General features: G+C 37.3%; 1 protein-coding gene and 1 non-coding gene across 2 annotated transcripts in view; one reads left to right on the top strand and one right to left on the bottom strand.

Moving 5' to 3' along the window:
- LOC150088793 (uncharacterized) overlaps window positions 1–25,855 on the top strand; it is a 152,837-nt gene that overhangs the window by 67,264 nt on the left and 59,718 nt on the right. The gene's annotated exons all lie outside the window — the stretch shown is intronic.
- On the bottom strand, window positions 19,928–19,999 carry TRNAI-UAU (transfer RNA isoleucine (anticodon UAU)). Its single transcript has one exon. It is a non-coding gene; the product is annotated as a tRNA-Ile (tRNA).

Below are 25,855 nucleotides of genomic sequence, written 5' to 3'. Positions count from 1 at the left end.
CCATATCGAATGTTCGTTTGCATACTAAATGGAATTCAGTCCATTCAGTTGCTGAAAAAATAGCATTTTAATGATAGATTATAGTCTCGAGTGTGCTTTGTATTACAGTGACTGCAGTGTTTGTTCAGGATGCGAACTGCAGCTTCAAATTCAAACTACTGTACACAAAGTTGCCTGAAGCGAATATCATTCATTAGGGATTCAGAAACTTTTCAAAACAATGCAAAACAGTTAGTTTCTTATGCAAGAATGTTGTTCGAATGAGTTCATCGGAAATTCAGTTACTTACGTATTGAGAAACAGTTCAGAAACCGGTTAATAACAAAAGAACGAATACAAAGTTCATTTGTGGTTGTTGGCTGATTTGAGACTTTATGTTGGGATATATTTTATCCATGTTATAACAATAAGTATGAAAAATAAAAGCATTGCTCACTGTCCTGATTTCCATAAGTAATAATTAACCAGTTACATTTGACAGTTATTTATTTATTATCACGAAAAGTTCCCAATTACATTACATGCAATTTATGCAAATATACCTCGATGTACAGCAGGAAATACCAGAATAATTGTTAAAATAATAACGATCAAATATATAATCAAACAAAAATTAACTGATTATGTCAAGTCAGTATTTATATAGCACAATCAATAGATTCAGCTATGATTAATGCAATGTAAATTTATAAAACAAAAATAAATTGGCAGTAACAAAGAAAGTTATTAAAAAAGTAGGTGTCGCTTTTCGCTCAGAAATACGCATTTTTGAATTCTAATAAATTGAAGTGGTCGGTTTCATCGCAGCGACATCTATCATTTGTTTTATCGTTTATGTTACTGTCCCCCCCCCCCTTTTTCTGTTTTAATTTTCACCCTGAAGTACTTTTTAACATGTGGACAACTGCTCAGTAAATTTTTATGAATTTTCATTTCTTGTGTAATAACACATTTCATTCTAGAGTCAATTGACTTCAATAGAACACGTGACACTAATCCCATAATGATAATTGCCATGGTGACTACTGTAGCATTTCATTTTGACGCCGTTAACAAACCGCAGACGAAAATAAAATTCTAATCACACCATTACCGATATTTTATTCAATTATTATTGCGACGGATCGCAAACGTAATAAGCATCTAATTCAAAAGAATAAATGAACACAAGAAGAGTTAATGATCCCAGACTGCCATGGTGGCTTTACTCGTGAGTTTAAGGTGGAATTTCCAATCATTAGACTTGATGGGGAAAAGGTCAGGTGCGAAGTACGCTTTCAAGACGATGGTCAAATCACTCCTAATGAACCTAAGTGGAAGGCGTTTAATGGTGATTTTTGACTCGTCTGATACTACATTAAACTTCTGGATGGCTTATTTAATGTGACAGATTACAGTAATAGCCGATAATGAGTGGTGTTGCACGCTGAATTTCAGAGAAACTCTCTCAAACTCCTTCACGGTAAGCGAAGGACATAAAACATGAGATGGAGAATTAAAACAGTTTTCTCATTCTGTTGGGAAATGCTATCAGGAAACCGGACTATTCCATTTTTTACTGGTTTAATGTGGCATCAAACTATTTCAAAGGTTTTGTATGCACAAAAAAAGAAAAAAAAAATTACGGCACTTAGAAAGATTGTGTTTAGGCAATTAAATGAGGTCTTTGACGCCGAGAGATGTAGTGAATTTAAGTTGCTTGGTTTTCTTAAGAATTGCTTTTCTTCTCACGAGAAAAAAATAGTTTAGATCAAATAATCATCAGATTTCTACCGTAATTGACCATACAAAGACGTTATTACGATTCTAGTTTAAGAGGTCTTTACTACTACTGCAGTTTTTTATCTTTCTTTGAAATGAGCGGAGCATCAAAAGAAAATACGAGTATAAGCCTGTTTACATTGTCTCCTGAAATAAATAGACTGCAGATTTCTTTATAATTACGGCGAAAGATCCTGGTATTCTGATAATTTTTATAATTACTTATTCATCAAGCCAGTGGATCTTCTAACTACTGGAGACTCATCACCTTATTGGCAACAAAGAGTTTTTGTCGGGGTTCAAGATTGAATTCGGCTGTTGTAGAATAAAGGATGAGACAGCTAGGGTCATGCAGAATCCATATAGTAGTGCCTGCAAATTGGGTGTATTTTATCGTTAGGTGGTCGTCTGTTTTGTTGATGAAAGACCATACGATGAAAGAACATTTTACAGAAAGAACAAAGATGAAAGAACATTTTACACACCATGTAAAAAAAAAAAAAAAAAAGGCCTGTTTCGATTTCTGTCTTTGGAAAGAACTGTGGGACAGGAAGAATTTTTGTAAGCTTATGGCAGAGTTTTCAGTAGCGGATTTCTTATTTTCTCTCTCAGTCGTGCCCCCTCTTGGGTAGCACAATTGGTGGGATCGTTGTCCTCCCCACAGTGGTTGGAAAAGACCTGAGTTCGAGTCCCGTGGATGACAGGGGGAATTTTGAATAGCCCAACCTATCAGGAAATATACATAAATCTAAAGTAAAAAAGTGAAGTGGCTGAGTTAGTCGGTCTCAGACGAAGGTGGCATGGTTTTTTGTCCAGTAAACAAAAAATCGGCCTCAGAACACACACAGTTTACAGACAGTATAATGTACACGGAGCAATATGGTCTTAGTCGCTGATGGTCGTAAAACCTACTACAATAGCAACTGTCTGTCGTAACTCGGGTTTTTCATTCAACAAGACAGTTATTTTAGACATGATATACGGACTCCTCGTGGCCTTAGTTGCCTACGTACAATTTCTGAGCAACTAAACCCACTTCAATTCGGATGGGAATCGAATTTTTTTTTTTTTTTTTTCTCCACACTGAATTTGTTCAATACTGTTAGGAGGAGGAGATTTATGTATATACATACATATTTCTCACCTAGAGGACACAGGTTTAAAAACTGGTGTGAGAAAGTTGAAATGTATTTTACAGGCTTAACGAAACAGAGTGAAGTTTAATTTTTTATTCATATACAATAGATGGATTAAGTGTATGGTCAATTTGATGCTTATTTATTACTTGAAGGAAACGTAATGGAAGAGGAGACTAGCAGCTAAATGATTACAAAGGGCTCCGCAATAGTAAAGTAGTAAAATTTTACATGTAAAAAAGTCAAATTTAAGGGCTTTTGAAAACTACTAGTCGGAAGCGTTGTGTAAAATGAAATACTACAAAGTTTCCGGCAGATAAACAAGAGTTAAAAATATTTTGAGGAAAAAAAGTTTAATTGGATTTATATGAGCGCCTATTTGGAATGTCTCCCGGATAGGTTACCAGCCTTTCACAGGGTGTCTAGTGGTGGCTCTAGACAGGCTTCAGGTACAGCGTTTCCTCTGTATGTGATGGGACAATTATACCGCTGTGCCTCAGTATCACTGCCTATTGTTTATTTAACCAAATAATTCCCTTACCAAATAAATGCATGAAAATGGCTTACCTCTAGACAGATAGATTAAAATTAATTTTTTTTTTTTTTTTATAACACCAACTTTAGTGTTATAAACAACGACTTGTAAGCCTATAACTTCGTGCATTTTAAACTTCTTAAAGATATCAAGCACTGATTGAAAGACGTAGTCTTGCAAGTTTTTTTTGGTGACTAGAAATCATGAAGTTCACCAGTAGATGACACGCAAATGAACTGCAAAATAGCGACTTTCGCAACCGCATAATAAGCCAATTGTATTCTTTTATTTGAACAGTCTGCATCGAGAAAGTTCAACGTTTACGCATTTGATTTGGGAAACAGCTTCCAGTAGATGCTCTATTTATGACTGGCATAAGAACTTGGTTCATACAGGTTCTTGATTGCGTGCCTGTAAACCTGAAAGACGTGAGGACAGCTTTTATTCTTTGTTCTAGAAAATCAGCATATCACAATGATCTCCAATGTGCAATATCTGGTTGCAGTGTGTACAAATTTACCATAAAACGATTTTTAAGCTTCAAAATCGTTTTAATGTCAAAGTCATATTCATACGCATCGTCCGAAGCTCTCTTTACACTTAAAAGATAAGCATTAAAATGGCTTACCAAATCTATCATGCCAGAAAAAGTTGTGTATATTAAATCTTCTGTCACTGGAAGTTTACGAGCAATGATCTTTTAATCTGTAAACTACATTTTGCGCTACATTTCATTTTTTTGACATTGTCAGTGTAAGTTACAAGGTCAATTAGAGGTCGTTCTTGACATATTCATGCTTCTCAAGTCGCATACCAACCTTTTGATCAGATCTTTCTGGTACTGGGCTGGCGAGTTGTGGAATGCGCAACCTGTTAGGGGCTACAAAAAACTAATTTATTAAAGCTAAACCATTCAAAACACCATAAATATTGTCACAGTTATTTTTCTAACTTATTTTGTTATTCCATCAACTTTAATCCTGTTTAGCTTGAATACTGTAAATTTTATCAATTTTTTCAACCACATCTCTTTAAAAAAATAATATTTCAGTTGATTATCACTATCTAACAAAAATATTTTAGTTAAAGTACGATATCTTTTTTAAAATTTCTCTTAAGCGGTTCAAAATTGATTAATTTCGATCATTATTTCCACAGAATTTTTCATGAATAGTACTTCAGTCTTTACTTCAGAATAGTACTTTATTGTCATGGAGACTCAGTTTGCAATGAAACTTGCAATATAATAATATTGCTTATAGATCGATTAGTTAAATCCGTTGAAAGCTATAGGCGGTTAAAATTATCATACTTTCGGGTTTCTTAACAGCAGATTATAAAAAGAATAATTTGCATAATTCTCAGTAAGTCTCCACGAGGGCTTGACTAAATGATAACCAGGTTATCATTTAGTCAAGTATATTATTATATGCTAATAGGTGCTTTTTCGAAGCTTTCATGCCAGTTAAATCCGGGTACAAAAAGAACTGTATTTTCAATAATACTAAAGAAAAGGACATTTCAAATTACAATTTGAATTATTTCCTGCACCTGTAAATAACCATTCATTCCCGATAGAATTGAATGCGAAGACCCCCAAATATTAATCACTAGATGGAACTTGAAATTCAAAACTCATCTTGGAATCCAATGACAATCTCATTAACATTACCAACATTGTGATGCACATACATTTTTTAAGTATAACTAGTATGCCTCTAACCCCCTGTGCTTTACTCTTCCAAAATCTATATTCTTTCATCCTCGCCTTCGTTGGTAGCACAGTTGGTAGGATCGCCGTCCTTCCCACATTGGGTGGAAAAGACCTGAGTTCGAATCCCACAATGACGCGAGGAGTTTTTAATAGTCTTTTTCACAACTCGGCTGAGTTATTCGGTCTCAAGCGAGGATAACATGGTTTGGGTTTGTTGCCGACTGCGTTTATGTGGAGCCCATTTGCTCGGTTTGTACACCTCTCCTAGTCGATGCAAATACAGTACAAACTGGTGGTTTCATTGCTCGCATTGAATCTGTCTCAAGCACATGACATGTTTGGCTTAAATCTGATTCTGTGGCGTCCTTCAGTTCGTCATTAGCCGTCGGTTGTCCCTTACTAGGTGCGTCATCAAGTAACTCATCATCAGATTTAAGCTTTTTGAACCATTTTTGGGCTGTGAATTCGCTCACTGTATCTTCTCCGAATGCCGTGAACACGGTACGGATTGGTTTTGTAGCATTTGTGCCCAGTTTATACTCGTAAACATGCTGGAATAATGTAATTGGAGCAGCCATCTTTTCGTTACTTTTTACTAATTTAACCAACTGCATTTCACGCTAGAACACTCATCAGAAATTCAAACACCTAGTCCAGGGAAGATTCAATCTGTGTTTCAGTGGGAAACGACCTAGGAAAACTGTTCAGTTTGCAGATAACCAGAAATAGTATATTCAAAAACATGCTTTTTGGAATCATACACACACTGGCTAAAAAAAAAAAAAAAAAAAAATACGAACCTTTACTCGGTATCGAATCGGGCCGCCTTTGTTTCTAATAGCACCAAATGTTGGGGCGCGGCATGGATTCAATGAGGTGTTTTAATGCTGGTCTAATTTTATTTTATTTTTTTATTTATTTATTTTATTTTATTTTATTTATTTTTTCTTTATTTATTTATTTTATTTTTTATTTTTATTTATTTATTTTTTTTTGGCTGATGCTGCATAAGCTTGCTTTCTTGCATTAAATGCCTCTGCTAATGCTAATTGTAACCATTATTCCAGAAAAATGTCAATTAGCTGTAACAAAGTTGAAAGAAGAGGACTTTGTCGAATAGCTCTCTCTCCACCATATCCCATACACATTCTCAGCAGGACTGAGATCACGGGCGCCTCCGTAGCCAGGTGGGCAGGAGCACACGCGTCTTGATTAGACTGGGGTTCGAGCCCATGACCACCAAATACGGAGGATGCGGAAAGGTCAGGGAATGACTACCGCATATCCCCGAAGCAATATGGCCTTAGTTGCTAATGCTCCTAAAAACCAAATAACAACAACAACAACTGAGATCACGTTAATGTGGGTGCCAGGGAAGATGGTGGAAATCCATGTCATATTCTCCGAACCAATCTTTCTCGATTCGCTGTTGCATTGTCATCCATAAAGTGGCCATCACGTTCGGGATAAAAGTGTAACACTTCAAGATGCAGTAGATCTGATACAAAATTCAGGTACTCCCTGGATGACAGTACCTTCCACCAGTATCAACGATTTCACTCCGTGCCAACAAAACATTCCCTATGTCATGATACCACCTCCAGATGCTTGGGTTGTCTTAACAAAGCAAACAGGCTCCATCACCTAGTTCTCGCCACATTCTCTGCCTACCATCAGTGTAAAACAAAGTGTATCGTGATTTGTCTGGCCACATGAGTTTCATTCGTTGTTCCACTGGCCAATCATGACGTTCTCGGCACGACTGCAAGCGGATTTTTCCGTTTGTCTCTGAAACGAGTGGCTTCCGAATAGACAAGCGACTGTCAATATCCAATTTCTTCAGTTCCCTGCGCATGGTGCGGGTTGAAATAAGGCAGTTCTGGGCTTGGTTGAATTCAGATATTATTTGCTGCACACTGTATATTCTATTTTTCTGTACAGTCCTCTTAAGATTACGACGGCTTCGCTCTTGAAGTATTGTTTTTCTGCCATGTTTACGCCTTTGAGATGGGGAAAAACCGACTTTCCAGTCATTAAAATACCTTTGAGATGGATGCTTTTGAGAAGCTAGTGACTCATACTAAATGTGCAACAATGATAAGACCTTTTTCGAAGTTTGATAGATCACGGATTTACCCCATTGTGTCCTCAGATTACTGCAGTCAAACAGCATGTGTAGTTTTTATATTCAAAGAGGGAACACGTCATCACCCACTTCACAGTTTTCTGTACGTTTGCATTTCTTTTGTCTGTGACCCTTACTACAAAGGTTCGTATTTTTTTGGCCAGTGTGTGTTTTTACGGATTACCACTATTATTCCTTCTGGATCCACTCTGCCCTTTATGTAATCTTGAAAAAAAATTCATTAATCACATAATTATGATAGCATTGTAGTGAATTTCTTTTGATATTCCCACTAGTCCTATTAATTAAACCGAATCACTTTATCAGTTTTTAATGACGAACATTTTAGGAAGGATGTCGATTTGCTTTAGCGTGTACAGAGAAGGGCAACAAGATTGATGAGGGGATTGAAGGGATCCTCTTACCAAGAGAGGCTTAAGTTCTGCAAATTGCAGTGGCTGGAGACTAGGCACCTGCACGGTGATCTGATTGAGGTGTATAAGGCCTTGAATGGGTTGAGCACGCTGAATTCTGATGGGATCCTTCCACTTGTTCAGATTACGAACCTAAGGGGACATAAATTCAAATTAAGAAAAGATAGATGTAGAATAGATGTGCGGAAATTTGCCTTTAGCCAGCGGGTGGTTAATTGCTGGAACAAACTTCCATCTGTCGTTGTGGAAGTTGGTAGATTGAATAAATTTAAGGAGGAACTGGACAGGCATTTGAAGGGAATGGTGTGATATTTTTTTTTTTTTTTTTTTATTTGGCTGATGCTGCATAAGCTCACATACACTTGCTTTCTTGCATCACATGCTACTACTACTACATCGAGGTTACAAAGGTTATACTATTGCGATGTTAAAACAAGGATTTTGGCATATCTAGAATTTTTTCGTTCCACTAGGTATTCATGACTTTTTGGCTTAAAGATGAAACGATATTCACCCTTCAGTGAAGTATCTTCCTTACCTATCTAATATTCTATGGACCATCGAGTTTGCTTATACAAATCGCACATCGACACACAATGTTGCTAGGTCATTGTGGCCACGTTTGGTCATGTATGAATAGTCTACTACATGGGTATTTGGCCTAATTCCTGTTTCTCGTGTGAAGGACAGGAAGCCACAACTGGATGAAGACGAACCAGATACACATCAAAACGCTTGTGTAAGAGACCAAGGACATTCGTTGTTCTAGTTTACTGCTGCGATAGGGTCAAGCTTCTTCGTTACCTCATGTCGCGAACTTTCTCTCTATACTTCGTTTTCTTCACCCGCACACAAAAACTTGCACTTGTGCACACAAGGAAAAACGCCTTTTGTCATCAGCCAATTGGTCATGGCATTTCCTGGTTTCCCCCTAGGAGATTCGCCAAATCAAAGAAATTGAAATTCTCTTTCAGAGGCTCACTTAAAGAAACTAAAGAGCAGAATAGCAAGAGTTAGGTCGTCTCCCTTATAATTCTCGAAATGCTTTACCAAACATCGTTAAAATCCCTAAGGTTTTCTTTAAAAAAAAAAAAAAAAAAAAAATCGATAAACTCAACCGAACACACAACATTTAAGAATAATGTCAATAAACACCTTAATTACACAGACTATTGCTAGATGGCGCCACTCTATCCTAACTACTCTAAAACCGCCTTTGGGTTAGTCAAGATAAACGATTAGGAAAATAATAAAAAAAAAGACGAGTTTGGTCCTGCAATTAAAATAATGACGCCGATCGTAGATCAGAACGCTAAGACAGAAAGTAGATTTTTATCATGGGATGATTATTTTAGCAGTGCAAGTCATTCATATTAACTAATGAGGGATACCAAAGGCAACATGTAGTAGCTTGGTTCAAATATGTCTGACACCTAAAGGAAGTAGTAAGAGCCAAAATAAACAGACGGTGACATGAGCTGGTACGTGCCAAAGGTATATCATCTACTGACTTCGTTAAAGACATCATCAGAATAGATGAGTTCTAATGTATGTGTTTCTGTTTTGAATGGTGTTTAGATTTGCGATGGCCATCCTTCCATCAGTAGAAATCCTTTTGATCCATCTTATTTTATTGATGTTTATATTTAAATAGAACACTCATTGAAGCACATTAACGAATGATAGTTGATAGAGTATTTATTTTCCACTGATTTTTAACTGTAGTTTATTCCATTTACTTTCATTCAGTAATGGAACACTGTGTTCAAGTATGGAGACCTCATCTGAAAAAAGACATTTAACTTCTTGAAAGGGTCCAAAAACGAGCAACTCGAATGGTGAGTTGCTCGTTTTAGTATCAGTATTAGTAAAGCTAACTGATATGAGTCCCAGAAGGTAATAATCAAATACAGCTTTAAATTTAGCTAGACTCACTGACTTATCACGTTGGGAGGCAATTTATTACAGCGTTCGACAGCCCTCTGCCCATAGGCGAAAATGCATAAGATCCATTCTTCTGTTAGTCCTTGAATTTTATATTTATACCCTCTGGTCCTTGTCTCACTACGAGGGAGAACAGTCGTTCCTCGTTATTTTTACTCAACCCCTTCAGCACTTGATAACTTCAATGAGATCTTCTTCTTAGATGTTTAGTTGTCGAACTTTACAGTCCACAGTTTCAGTTGCTCTTTATATGTGCACTGTTTTGCCCTCGTCGATGATCTGGTCGGTCTTCTTTTAACTCTCTAGACGTTCTGTGCCTCTTTATAGGTCTCTAGACCTCAATAAATTAGTCTATCATCGTCTTGTAAAAAGGGACAATGGCCTCCTTCTTCCTACTAGCGAAGGCCCTTTAAATCATAGACAGGCCACTATTTTGTAGGTGCCTTTCTAGCCACCTGTTTACACGGCATGGAATAATTTCGTGTCAGATTGAACAGTAACACATAAGCCTTTTTTCTCTTGAGCTACATTTAGCCCTTCTCCTAGCTATATTATACGTGACTCCAGTATTTCTGCTCTTCGGATGGATAATCTTACATTTATATATTAATCTTTAGAAACATTAAACTTGCCACTTTTAGGACCATAAATGCAACCAGAACAAGTGTAGTTGTTGATGTGGGGGTTTGATGGCGCATAAGCTACTTTGACTATAATGCGCCTGCAGAACAAGTCTTTTTGGATCAACGTGGCCTGGCTCGAGTTGTTAACCACCCTTCTCACCTTCAAATCATCACCAAACGTTGACAGCCTCCTTTTGATACCTTCGTCACCATCATTTAGGAAAATTAAATTATAATGAGGAAAGGATTCAATCGATCCCTGAGGTATCCTCACTTGTTACACAGGTTCTCTCTATCGATTCATTGCTGAGTCAGTTGGGCTCAGACGAGTTCCCCCTACCTGAAATTTGGTTTTTGTTCCACAAATAGAAGGTTAACTCTAGAAATATATATATACAGGGTGTTTCAGTTAAACGTTTCAGAACTTCTAAGAGGGGTAGGGTACATCCTGACAACTCGAAATCATATAGCAATGTGGGGTCGGAAATGCTTTCCTGAAGCGGTGTTGTACACAGAAGCACCATAAAGACGTAAGTGAGAAATCGTTTTAATAATACATGAAAAGAAGCAAAAGGTACATGGATTAAAGTAAGTGTTCGAAGTTTCTTCCACGGGCTACAATGCACGCCTCACATCTCCGACGCATGGACATCCGAACATTCTGGAATACTCCAGGCGAATTTCGAATTTCTTCGGCAGCTACTACGATTCTTGCAACCAGCTCCTCAGCATTGTCAACAGGGGTGTCATAAACTAGCGATTTCATATGACCCCAGAAATAAAAATCAAGACATGATAGGTCGGGTGACCGAGCAGGCCAACGCACGGGACCACCACGTCCGATCCACTGTTGACCAAATGTGACATCCAGGTAGTTACGAACATCTCCGCTATAATGGGCAGGGGCTCCATCGTGTTGGAACCACATTGTCTGTTGCGTCGATGCAGAAATCTGTTCATCTCTCAAAAGTTGTGGCAATACTTGCTGCAGAAAGATCAAGTAGATAGGTCCGGTTAGACGACACGGTAACAGGTAAGGTCCGATGAGGTGATCTCCCATAATACCGGCCCATACATTGACCGAAAATCGAATCTGTGCTGCACGACGTCGTATTGCATGCGGGTTCTCGACCGCCCAGATATGGTCGTTATGCGTGTTGAAAATTCCTTCCCTTGTGAAGGATGCCTCATCGGAAAACAACACTTCAGCAGGAAAAAGGGGATTTGTAGCACATTTTCCAAGGTACCACTGTGCGAAAGCAATACGAGGTTGAAGAAACTTCGAACACTTACTTTAATCCATGTACCTTTTGCTTCTTTTCATGTATTATTAAAACGATTTCTCACTTACGTCTTTATGGTGCTTCTGTGTACAACACCGCTTCAGGAAAGCATTTCCGACCCCACATTGCTATATGATTTCGAGTTGTCAGGATGTACCCTACCCCTCTTAGAAGTTCTGAAACGTTTAACTGAAACGCCCTGTATATATATATATATATATATATATATATATATATATATATATACCGTTTCCAGGCATAATATATTGACGCATCAACTACTTTGATACTTATTCCAAGAATTTTATTTCAATATGGTCTGTTTGGCCGTTTTTAGGTAATTGTTCTACCTAATATAATTGTGTAATAAACAATAAAGATTATTGTTTATTATACAATTAACATTATGTTGTATATACAATTGTAGACTAAATGTAAGAAAATAAACCTATGCCTTTATCAAAATGGAATAAAAACACTGCCCACACCAGAAATCCTCACCGGAGGCTTGTAAAACGAACCTATGTATCCTGGTTCCACCACCACTATTTTTTTTTTTTTTTTTTTTTGCCTTCCCTCACACCCGTATAAGTCTGTTGGTAGTTAAGTTAGAAACATAACCATATTGCCCATTTCCACTGATTCCCATTGCCGTTCACGCGACCAAAAACTAGGTCTGTTCCACTTATACACAAGACGCTTACGTATGTAAGCCTCTCGTGTCTGAGTTTTTTCTCCAGCAAGCAGAAAGCTGACCGAAGAACACGCAGTTATAGACATAAGATACTGATACCTCATGGCCGCTTTGGCGCTTAACACACCTAACCTGACGACAAAAAGAGACTCTAACCATATTTAAATCTGATCTGTAAACCGTTATTAACTATTTTTTCTTAAGTGTTCCGATCCTTTTTAGTAACAGTATGTACATGAGTAGTCCTTTGGAAGATCCTAATGAAACTCAAGCTTTTATCCTTCGAAAGAGACAAGCTGATTTTAGCGCAAAGTTTATAGACATCACACCTCTTGGCTTCAGTCGCCTATATACTGATCCAAAAGTCCACATTCCAATTATTAACATAATAAACAAGTTTTCTACCTATTGTCTTTTAGAGAAAAACTTCGTGATCCACGTTGTCTTGGTGATCCACGTTGTCTTAGTGCTAATAAGAATGAATGAATAAACAAACGAATAGGTTCAGTCTGTCCTCGTAGCATTTCGATTGCGTTGTAAGTTCTCTTTATAATTAGGTCTGTTAGGGAAACACTTCTTTCTATCTGGTTTTTTTTTTTTTTTTTTCAAGTTAATATTATTAGCTAACTTCTAAACGACATTTCAAGATATGCAGAGTTTTCTACTTCTTGAAAATAAAAACGTGAATGCTTAATGCGCACTCTAACTTGATTTTTTACTGATTAACTTAAGGAATTTAGCTAAGACCTTGACCAGGAGGAATGACTTCCAGAAGTGCCAGACAAAGAAAGCCCACGCCTAATGATAGGTGTCATGTAATTCGATATTATATAATGGGCGAGGTGTTTTGAAGTCAGAACCACCACCTTATAAATCCTCACGAAACTATGCCCACGTTATCGACAAGAAATGTTTTCGATCGTCTGCTATTTCTTAATCTTTTTTTTTCTTCTTCTGTTTCCCCACCCCCATCAGTCGTCGGCCTACCCGAATCTTTCCGTCCATTAAGTTCCGAGTCCAGTGTTTGTCGTTGCATACCATCGTCGACACCTTGGTCGACTCCACCTATTCAGATCGGTCGACATCCTCTTAACGTCCGTGCATTACTACGTTTCCTACTCTTGCTGCTATGATATGCGAAGAGGTAATGGACTGAACGCTGCGGGGGTGTTAGGCGGAGTCTACAATGAATACAAAGCAAAGAAAAGCCGAGATACTCCTACTGTAAATTGGATTTTCAGGGAAGTTCTTGAAGAAATACCTTCCGTGTCTTTGACTCCATCATGTCAATGTTATTTATATGGAGCTTTCACAATGAACAATGAGAAATGGCGTTAAGGAAGAGAAAAAAGCCTGCACGAATTTATATACAGTCCACTTTCTATCGGTAAGACAGTTTTTTTCATTCGTAGGTTTGATCCAGTCGGTTTGTCAATGACATTAGTTTTATATAGGAAGTTAGGGGTCTTCATTTCGCAATCCCTGCTGGGTTAATAATTTCACTTTATTTGATTATTATTTCGATAGCATTGGAATGATTTGTTCATAATGGAGGCAGGGGAGAGGATATGAAACCAATAAAATTGATAAAACTCCTAAAATTTTCTTTTTGTATGCCTTGAAATACCTTGTGTATGCCTGTCTTTTGTTTCTTTCACGTAGTTCGTAAATGTTCTGATACGAGTACTGTAATTAAATAGTTTCGTCTTTTATAAATATGTTTGCAGAATTTCAAGAGGAAAGTATTATTTTATTTTTTGGTAAAGGAAGGTCTTTGAAAAACGCAAATGTTTCTGTTTCAGCAGGACAAAAATCATACAATGCAATGGCTACGAATTTACGAGCCCTCTGTAGCACAGTTGGTAGGATCGCCGTCCTCCCCACACCGGGTGGGAAAGATCTGAATTCGAATCCCGTCGGTGACAGGAGGAATTTTTATGGGCCTTTTTCACAAAGCGGCTGAGTTAGTCGGTCTCAAGCGAGGGTAGCATGTTTTTTCTCCCCGAAACTCGGGTTTTTCTTCCAGCAAAACAGAAAATCGACCTCAGAACACATGCAATTCACAGACAATATGCACGGAGTAATATGGCCTGAGTCGCTGGTGCTCCAAAACCCAACAACAACAGATTTTCGATTTAAATCACGAATACCACACACCCGATCAGCAGGTATTCTATCTTTTATTAACGTACACAGGAAGTCTCATCAACTGTTATAAGCAGTTTTCTCGGAAAGTAATAAGAGCTAAGGTTTGCTGGATGTTCTTAGGCGACTTATAAAAGTTTCAAACAATATGTTTAAAATAGTTTCTGTGGCAATTCTATTGCTTTTCCTCCCGGAAACTGGATGTTCATCCGCAAAAAAAGAACCAACCATAGCAACACACAATTTACTGGGGTTGTTTTTATCAGGCTTTAGGAGCATCAGCGACTAAGGCCATATTTTGTGTATACTGTTTGTAAATTTCGTGTGTTCTGTGGTCGATTTTCTGTTTACTGGAGGAAAAACCATGCTACTCTCGCCTGAGACCGACTAACTCAGCCAGTGCAAAAGGCCCATTAAAATTCCTCACGTCACGTCGTGTGGGAAAGACGGCGATCCTACCAACTGTGCTACCCACGAGGGCATTTTCTGGGGCTTCATGCCTTTACTTTAGGGCAGCCAGATACTGAAGGCCACAGTCGGTTCAAAATGTGTTTTAAAACGTGAAATCTGAGACAATTAAAAAAAAATCTGAATAATGAGAACTTCGCCATGTTTCAATTTGTAGTTTAATGTATCGTAAAATAATGACTGTAATATAACTGACTAATAATTAAGAAATATTAATATAAAATAAAACAGGAGCCAATGGCTTTACTCAGTCATATTGTATTGAACTTCTTTCTGTTCTGATGGGGAAGTCTATCTGACCAAGAAAATATAAATATTTTTAGTGTGATTGACAATGGATTATAAATTTAAAAAAATCTTTTAAATGAATTATAGATTTTTTTTATTTATTATTATTTTTTTATTTGAGAACTCACTCAGTATTGGTATGGCAAAGCTAAGGTGTGGTCAGTTATAATAATTTTGAATAATATCTTGAAAATTAAAATTTTGCAAGCGAACTTAAGGGAACAATTTTTTTTCTGTACGTAATTTAAGCATTCGGATCGTCTGGTGCACGTAACTCATGGTCCCTACTTCATATTTGTGGGCCAATCGATTTTTAGTAATTGCTTATTGAATATGCCAAGCACACTACGGAAGCCTCTTCATTTAATGGTAATTCAAAACATTTTATAATAAATCCTGTCAGCACTTCTGCAAAATAAATAAACCTTAACAAGCGATTTTTGAAATGTATTTCTTGGTATCGTTATCTTGTTTCATGTTTCACCTTCTAAAGAACAAAATTATAAAAATTACGAAGTTCGACGAACTAGTAATGAAAATAGCATCGCATCCTTGAGCAAGATTAATGGAGGTTACAATGCAGATTGTCTGTCCGATGTCTACGTGGAATTCCGTTTTTTATCCCACGAAAGGGTGCTCTGCTGGATGGCACAGCAGGTGCACTCAAAATCTACATCACTAAGGCCGCTTGTAGACAGAAGAGAAGGAATGGAAATATGTTCCAGGATGACATCCTTATTTTCTTAGAATCAGCTCTTGATGAACTTATGCGCATGAGTGGTTTTTTAGCACTAGAAATTCCAATGCCTTTTATAAAGTCGTATTTGATAGATCTAATTTTAAATTGAAATTCCTTTAAAAATGGAGATGATAAAAACTGCTGGATAAACCATTATGTTTAAAATTTCAGAAAAGCAGGATATTTGTGTCCTGAAAATAACCATTCCGAACACCGGGGGGGGTGTTAGGTCACCTTACTTTAGTTTCTTAGGTGTAAATCCAAAACAAACCATCTGCCAATTATTATATGATTGTATCCTATATATACCTTCATCTTATCTTTTGTTATGCGTGTCCTGTGTGGTGTGGATCTGCTAGTACCCACCGTAATTTAACTGGTCACCAGAGTATTGGCTACTTAGATGGCAGATATAAAATCTGGATTCCCACTGATCACGTTTAAATCAAAAATCATCAGCGACCTTGGCAGTATTTCGCTAAAAAAAAGAGAATTACCATATGTTCCAACACATAAAGTCGACCTTTGAAGCACTGAAATGGGTAAAAATTTTAAGGTTGACTTTTACGCCTAGTATGAAATTTTGAACTTGAATTAAGGGAGGGTATAAATGGATAAAAAGTGCTTATGGGTAGAAAGATATGAACTAATACCAATATATTTATAATTTATTACATATGTTTTTATTCAAATATAAGTAATGCTTCTTGCCGTTTAAAAACCAAGAATTTGTCCAACCCCAGATAACAATAATTCATGGAATTCATTAGAAGTTTTGTTTTCGAGTTTGTAATAGCAAATGCGCTTCCAATATTATACAAAAAAAAAAAAAAAGAAAAAAAAAGAAAATACTTCACCTGTGTGTATTACGTCTGTAAATTGCATGTGTTCTCTGTTCAGTTTGTTTTTGCTGAAAGAAAAATCAGAGTTTCTGGTGGAAGAACCTCTCTCCTGAAACCGACTAATTCAGCCATGGAGTTGGGGGGAGGGGGTAACCCATAAAAGTTCCTCGCTTCATTGATGGGATTCAAACCGGACATTTTCCTCTCATTGTGGGAGAGTGCGGTGATTATAACTACTGCACTATCACGAAGACGCTTCTATATTAAACAGCCAAATCCTCGCCAGTCTCGGTCGTATATCAGTCATGGCTTGTGTGCTGCTCTGTCATTAACAAATAAGTTTTTGGCAAAATGATGAAGCTATACATGTTGTTGTTGGGTTTTTAGGAGCATTAGCGACAAAGGCTATATTGCTCCGTATATACTGCCTGTAAATTGTATGTGTTCTGTTGTCGATGTTTTGCTGGACGAAAAACCCGAGTTTCCGGGAGAAAAAAACCATGCTACCCTCGCCTGAGACCGACTAACTCAGCCACGTTGTAAAAAAGGTCCATAAAAATTCCTCTCGTCATTGACATCACCAACCCAGGTCTTTTCCACCCGGTGTGGGGAGTACAATGATTCTACCAACTGTGCTACCCACAAGGGCATACGTGATGTAATCAACCAAAGATTATCAATTACAGTTAACACTTTCTTCCACATGGGAATTTTTCTGCAAACTGCAACGTGTTATGCTTGTGAGGCGCTGCTGCCTCCTGCAATCATGCTGTAATTATGCACCTTGAACAACCATATATGGGGCGTCTGTGGTCGGTTTGCTTTGTTATAAAAAGGCCATGACTGAAATACAACCATCTAAAATCCACAGTACTTGATTTCGTTCTGACATAGTGGTTACTGTAATTTCCTTTTTGAACTGAGGGTCGACATTTGCTTTTAGTTTTGCACGTGTGGGGTGTCTGTCTTATTCCGGTTGCCGTTACATCATCTAGTTCAAGGTTCTACGCTGTTGCTCTTCCCAAGAGTATCAGCTGTCTCTGATTACTTCAATTCATTTTGCGAACTTTAATTATTTTACCTTTTTAGTAATTTTCTTTTGTTTTGTTCAGGCTGTTTAATTACAGCATGATTGCAGGTAGCAGTCATAAGCATAACCCTGTTGCAGCTTGCAGCAAAATTACCACTCGGTATAGAGTGGTAAACTTTAACTGATAATCTTTAGTTGATTACGTCAAGTATGGCTTCCTTTTGTTTCCCAAAAGACTTAATAGTAATGAAAGTTATACTGTTGTTGTAGAGTTTTGGGCGCATCAGCTACTTAGCTATATTGCGCCCTATATATGTCTGTAAACTGCATGTATTCTGTGGTCGATTTGCTGTTTGCTTTATTACAAAATGGCCGAAAAACCCGAGTTTCCGAGAGAAAGAAAAACCATGTACTACCTCGCCTGAGACCAACTAATTCACTAACCCAGCCACTTTGTGAAAAAGGCCGATAAAAATTCCTGGCGTCATTGATGATATTCTAACGCAGGTCTTTTCCACCCCGTTGAGAAAGGACGATGATTCTACCAGCCGTGCGATCCACCAGGGCTGAAAATCTTATGATTGCTGTTTCTTTTCTTTCCTTTCCTTCTAAGAAAGTTAACTGTTAATATATCTTTTGAATATTAATTTAAATATAACGATATATTTTTCCTTCCAACCCGAATTGGAGATCTGCAGGAGACAGTTAATTATTATAATAAAGTTAACTGATGTACAAGGTAGTGCAAGAGCATCATGTTAGTATGCAGCAAACTGCAAAATAGCCGAAAGGGCATCATTTTAAGTGTATCTCATATTGTGAATACCTTCACAACGAGTTGCCATGATATTGCACTACCTCGAAGATGTAAGGCTTCACCAATGGAGAAGACTATTGTTACTTATTCTCAGCGGATACCACCATACCCAGATGGCACCGTTTCAAGGCTATTTGGTCTTTCCTCGGTTTGGGTAGATACCCTGGTGATGCAGTGATGACAATTCAGTTATGAAGTATAACTCCACAATATGAGATGCCTGATGGTGTATGAAATGAATCAGACTAAACGCATTTTAGGGCTTATGCCTCAGGCTGCTTGAAAGTTTAGTGCGTTTAGTATAACAAAGTTAGATAATACATTTAGGGCAATAGTCTCAGGTTACGTAGAAGTTTACTAACGTATAAGTTAGTGCTAGAGCATCATATCTATACGTAGCCAACTACTAGGTATTTGAGAAATGGCATCATTTAAGTATATCTCATATTGTGAATACTTTCACAACGAGCTACCATGATATTGCACTACCTCGTGTAGGTAACTTTTCACCAATGGAGAAGACTACTGCAACACCAGAGTACCCACCGATGAGGAGCCAACAAGTTCCGAAACGGTGCCTTCTGGTGGGGGATGTCTTGATGGGACCCTCGTTACCGCGAATAGGTACAACAGTCTTTTCTAATGGGGGAAGCGTTGCTTATTCGGGGGATTTATGAGTGGTTTTTTGTTCGGTGAGTGTGTGAGGAGTAACTGTCCTTTCCTCTTTCGATGGTATTTCTTCTTTTTCCTCTCCTACTGTCACTTTGCTACACTGCTTTATTAGACTTAGGAAAGCCTAATAGGGATAGTATGTGAATAACACAGTGTTTTATCCCATACCAGTTTTCAAACAGTGCCCTCTGGTTGGTGGTATCCACCGAGAATAAGTAACAGTAGTCTTATCCATTGGTGAAGCGTTACTTATTCGAAGTATTGCAATATTATGGTAACTCGTTGTGGAGGTATTCACAATATGAGATATACTTAAATGATGCTATTTGTCAACTACTTAGTAGTTGGCTACGTATAGAATGATGCTCTAGCACTAACTTATGCTTTAGTGTAATAAAGTTATAATTAGTTACTTAGTTTGTACATTAATTTTAATTTATAAGTTTATAATAAGAAATTTCAATATATGACATTTTTCCAAAGAGTAATCAGAAACGTGGCCTGAAGTTAATTAGTTAAAGTATTTGCACTTATTTGGGTTGGCTTTTAAATTTATCGTCCAATAAACTAATTTTTATCATAAAGTTGATACATTTCTCAGGTAATTTAGTGTCTCTCAAGTTATTCGTGTGACTTGGCAAGACATATTTTCTGTTAAAAAATAAATAAAATATTATTAGCAGAGCGTGGTTTCGATCCACGGACCTCTGGGTTATAGGCCCAGCACGCTTCCACTGCGCCACTCTGCTACATTTTGAAGAGGCTGCTTGTAATGCTTTATACAAGTGCAGCTGAAAAAAGAAGAATTTTTAAAATCATTATACTATGTCTGTGTTTCTGTTTCTTGTATTCTGTTGTTGGTTTACTGTTATCTGGGATGAAATATCCATCACTCTGCGGACGACTAGTTCCGCCATTCTAGGAAGAAAAGTCTGGATTCAATACCAAGGGGTATCGTACCTAAACCTTTCCATAAGGGGGAGCAGTCACTGTACGACCAATAGGCTTTTGTCCTAATGATTGTTCCGCTGATAAAAATGGCATTTCAAGAGCCATGTCGTTAGCATCGGCAAGATAATAAGAATTGCTAAATGGAGCATAATTATATTCTGCTTGTATGCTCAGAGATAGTATTCAAGCTCATTTAGTCATAAAAAATCTGCTACTTAGTGGATTACAATTGCATGATGTCATAGTCTAATGGGCAGGTGTTCGTGCTATTGATTTTAATTCTATCGAAAATGCGTGTGATTTAAGGAACCTTCGTTGGTTGCTATGTTTGGAGTTGATGCATGGAATACAGATCGTGGCAGTTGATCAGGGAGCTTCAAACTTAACTCCCTCTTATCTGGGTTTGTCAGCTGTCAGTAAACAAGTTTGGGTTATAACACATGTGCATAACCTGTCCCTTATTTAGATAGGAGCTCACATCCAGACATTGGGTCGCAGATTCAACTTGTGAAAGCGCATGAAAAAATAGCGAAGGTTATCTAGGAGGGTCTTGACTTCAATCACTTTTAGTGGTGTGACAAGCAAATTTTATTCCTCATGCGTAAGTCCATTATAATTGCTATATATCGTGCTCTCGTATTGACTTCTTTCTTTTGCTTCCCCACCCCCCATCTGCTCTTTTAACGAACAAGAAGATCAGTAAATGGATGCTAGACCTTTCCAACACTTCTTTCCGGCTAAAGTGGTATGGCCTCGAGCAGAGTTTGGCTGGAATGCGTTTGAAGAACTTGTCGAGTCCCTCAAACGCAGGATTGATTTTTATCCGAACGATTGTAGGTGTCTGTTGGATTTGACCAGGCCTTTTGATTCAGTAAAAAAGTAAATCAGTCAATTACTGACAGAAACATTTTAAGATGCTTCAAATCCAATGTTTTCTTCTTGTTGAACTTGGTTTTCGAAGGTCAAAGAACCGACACTTTTCTGCCTATGTAAACTTCTTTATCTTTATTCCCTTTGTTCGTTGGAAACCTGTAACTAATCTTATGTCAGCACTATAATTAACTAATTGCACATCTGGCGAATGCGTCTTGGTATGCAGAGTATGTACGTTGGTGGAATTGTGTCGTTTGTTTATTGCTTTCACCACCCAAGCTGCTGAAATTATGCTAATACAGAAGCTCGTAAATAATTCAGTGTTCTCAAAGACGATTAAAATTACGCTGTTTAAAAATACATTATTACAATAAAATATCACCAGTTATTAACGAAACGCCTTAATAAGTGTTAAATAATTTCAGTAGAAGCAACATTTTAGCAGGCTTTTCGATGAGTATTTATTTATTTTTTTAAATACTTTACATGTCATGAAATATAGCAGACGATATTCATTAATTTATTAAAATAATGTGTTAACTTTCCATTTGATCTCACCAGATGGCGCCAAACATTCACAATTCGCAGACGATTGCAAGATCTAGTAAGTACTGTACTGTACTTCAGTGTAATTATGTACAGTAAGTACAGTATATTTAAAGCCTAGTACGTATAGGTTCATAGTCTTCGTGTCCAATTTTAAAACAATATTGTCATTAGATAGACGAATATTGCTATGAAACAGAGAACATTGACCTTATTACTCTAGCAAAAAAATTAGAAACAATACAGAACTTACAAACTTTTTATTATTATTATTATTATTATTTTTGGAATAAATAAGATTAACCTATAAAAAAGTTTGCAATTTAATAGGGAGAAATTAATGCATACTTTTGTATTCAGGTGTGTGTGCGTGAGAGAGAGAGAGAGATTCCAATAGCAGTGAATCACTATTAGCAGCTGCTATAGTAACTGTGAAATTTTTGGTTACCCGATATCCAAGTGTAGTCAAGCAATGACGTCACAAGAACAGCCTTTAGAAATTGGATTTACTGCTTTATTAGCATTGACGTGCCCTAACAAAAATTCCAACGTGTTTGGTGAGATGACTTATCACACTTTATATGCGCATTCTAAACGAGTTTGGTCATTCGATTAAATCAAGTTAAATTTCTCACCATTTTAAAGTATCACTTTATATGAACCGTGATTATACATTTTATTAGCGAAATGAAGTTGGCCAAAATTATTTTAAAAACCGAAATTAAATGTTAACTTAATTTATAAACCTGTCTTAAAATATAAATCATCGACAAATTTCATAGTTACGTGACCTTTCAAAATCCAAGTGTTATTATTCCAAATTTTTAGATTTAAGGAGATGCTAAACCAGGTTTAGCATCTCCAATCCAAATGGTTTTGTATTTTGTTAGAATATCATACGACTAAGAATCCCTAAATAAAAGTTTATCATTTAAATATAAGTCAATAATTAAAATAAGTAAACGTTCGGATATGAATGCCGTTCGGGAATTCCAAAGATGGAGGTCAAGGATGCGCATGCTGCAATGTTGATTCGGACCTCACATAGCAGTCGATAGAGTAGATAATCAGGTCAAATCTATGAGCTAGCTATGTGCAGAATTTCAGTAAAGCTTAGCCAATACGTGTTAGGACTACTCTAAATGTCTGGTATGTAGGAGGAGAACACCCACCCATGAACCAGCTTATGTACGGATAGAGGTGTGGCGCCCACACTTGACGGAGGAAAGACCAAGCCTCTGTGGTACTGGGCAGTTCCAGATTGTAATCGATTTTCATCACCCAGAGTGACTGGTACCACTGTCTTGTTTACTGGAGGTCAGATAGGGCCAAAACCATGTTTGGACGGAGAGCCAAGTGGTGGATTAACGGTACGTTGATCCATCCATCGTTATTCTATCACTTCAATCATGTAACAACAATGATCTCTTCGAAAGATACCACGTACACTATTTCGTTATCTACAATCCCTTCCATTTCATGGCTACGGCTTTCAAACAGATACGCAGACTACACACTAGATAACAAACCGAGATGAGCTCATTGGTAAACTCTAGGTAGCTTTCAGTTCAGTTAGTGATTCATTTTGTTACCGGTCCTCTATCAGTTCTAATGAAGGGAATTCGAATAATGGTAAATGGAAGGTACTGCGGAAGCCATGTTTGCTCAATATTCTGGGAATAATTTAATCCACATTATCATCGCTTCATATTTAATTCCCTTTAAACTTCGAATTTAAAAAATCGAGAAAAGATAAACTGATGGAAGAAATTTACCCATGGAAAAAATCCTTACATTAGTTTGCCTGTACTGATACTAATTCTAATCGCAATTTCCATCTACAATCTCTCCAATCACACTTCCGTTAACTAAATATCTGCTATCGATTGGATAACCATCGCTCATGTCGCTTGACCTGATTACTCACTTTACGATCCCTTTCATTAAAAAAATGGCGGTTGTTTTCTGTGGAAGGCATCGCACTCCTATATTGGAATATGCCTAAACAACAATCTGCACTTGTTTAATCCACTTGTCTACATACTCTGTAGCTTCTACTGAGTATGTAGACTAAAATTAAGGTTACTAAAGTAGAATAAAATTAAAATGGGTTTTTTATTTGGGACAGAGCATTTCAACACGCGATTCATCAGATTTATAAAAAATATGCATATCAAAAATTATATGCACATGCACCTATTGTCTTCACCATGTCCGTCCGTCCGCATGTATCAGAGGGACTCCCAGTGGGCAGATTTTCATGAAACTTTATATTTGAGCCTTATAAAAGTATTTGTAGAGCCATTCCAAATTTCATTAAAATCGAACCATGGAAGTGTAGAAATTAATTATTTTCCTTACAAATTGGATGGGAAAAAGAAATTCAGAAATTATATATAGTTTTAATGCAGTATTGTTAGCTTTAGACAGTTTGCGCATGGTTCGCGTATATTGTTATGTAAGACTCGTGGACGTAGTGTCACTTATAAAGAGATACATGGAGGTATGGCAATAAAGTTCCTGGATTGGTGCAATAAAAAGAACACAAAGTGAAGGAGCTGGAAAATAGTTTTATATTATTCAAAGTAATCACTACCTGATTGAATGCGCTTATTACACTTTTCTAAAAATTTCTGAAAAGAATCAAAGAAGTGTCCAAATAGATGATGTACAGTTTGGCGGTTACGTTTTCTTTGTCCTCAACATCCTGAAATCCTCTGAGGGCAATTTCACCTTGGGAAAGAGGAAGAAGTCGCTGATGCTAGATCAGAAAAGTAGGGTGGATAGTTGATTTGTACAGTGCCATGTTTCTTCACACCAAGTGCGTAATGGGCATGGGTTATTATTGTGCAACAAGAACCAGCTGCTTTTCTCTCGAAATTGTTGCATCACCTGTGAAATGCGCTTCAATAGTCTTTGAAGCACCTGTGCTTAGAAATCGCGACTCTCTCCCCTCCAGTCACAAATTCCTTGTGAATCACACCCTGTTTGTCGAAAAACATGATCAACACCGTCTTGATATTGGACTTCTGTAAACGAAACTTTTTAGGCCTTGTTGATAATTTTGAAGTCCACTGCATCTGACGCTTCATCTATGTTGTATTGAAACACCCAATACTCAATTCTTGTGACGATACAGTCGAGAAAATTAGAATTGTCTTGACAAGTCTAGATGAAATATTTGCATAATGACACTCTTCGTTGCTTCTGCCCATCCATGAGGGTGCAGCACAAATCTTGCACAGATCTTCCTTTTCCCTAAAACCAGGGTGGAACAAAGAGTGCCGGGAAGCTAAAAAAAAAAGAGAGAAATAGAGCCTGGAACCTTTTTCGCAAAAATCCAACAACAGACAATCTGATACAATTCAATAGAGCCAGAGCTAAGGTCAGGAAAGTGCAAAAAAAGCTGCTTGGATGAAATTTGCATCCACTATAACTATTTCCACACCAGCTACACTTATCTGGAAAAAGATCAGAATGATGACAAACAATTCTCAATTAAACCCCTCTCCATTTCTGAATTGGAAGGGACAGTTGGTTACAAATACCTTAGATATAGTCAATGTGCTTGGTGAAAATTTTTCGAATACATCTGCTAATTGTGCATACCCCACTGCTTTCAAAACGTACAAGAAAGAGGCCGATAAAATAAAACTAAACTTTTCTAGTAATCAGTGTGAACAATACAACTTGCCACTCATAGTAACAGAACTAAAACAAACTCTGCTACAGGCGAAACACAGCGCAGTCGGTCCTGATGAAATCCATTACGGAATGATACAACAATTAGATGAACAGTCTCAATTAGCCCTGTTAGATCTATACAACAAAGTATACCTTGAAAATTCTTTCCCAAACAAATGGCACCACGCAATAATACTAGCTCTCCCAAAACAGGGAAAAGATCTATCAGACCCACAGGACTATCGTCCCATAGCTTTGACTAGCTGCTTAGGCAAGATCTTAGAGAAAATGGTCAACAATAGACTAACATGGTATCTAGAAAATAATGATCTTCTCAACTCAGAACAATTTGGCTTTAGAAAAAATCGCTGTACCTTGGATGTACTTATACAACTGGAAAATCAAGTAAGAAATGCTTTTCTCAGGAAACAACACCAAGTCATGGTTAATTTTGATATCCAAAAGGCATATGATACCATGTGGCGATATGGTATACTTAAAAGGTTACATCAACTTGGCCTTAGAGGACATCTACCCCTCTACATATACAA

Source organism: Mastigoproctus giganteus, chromosome 3 (assembly GCF_048544385.1).
Source record: "Mastigoproctus giganteus isolate SK-2022 chromosome 3, ASM4854438v1, whole genome shotgun sequence".
In the NCBI taxonomy this organism is placed as follows: domain Eukaryota; kingdom Metazoa; phylum Arthropoda; class Arachnida; order Uropygi; family Thelyphonidae; genus Mastigoproctus; species Mastigoproctus giganteus.
This window is presented reverse-complemented; position numbering and strand designations above follow the sequence as displayed.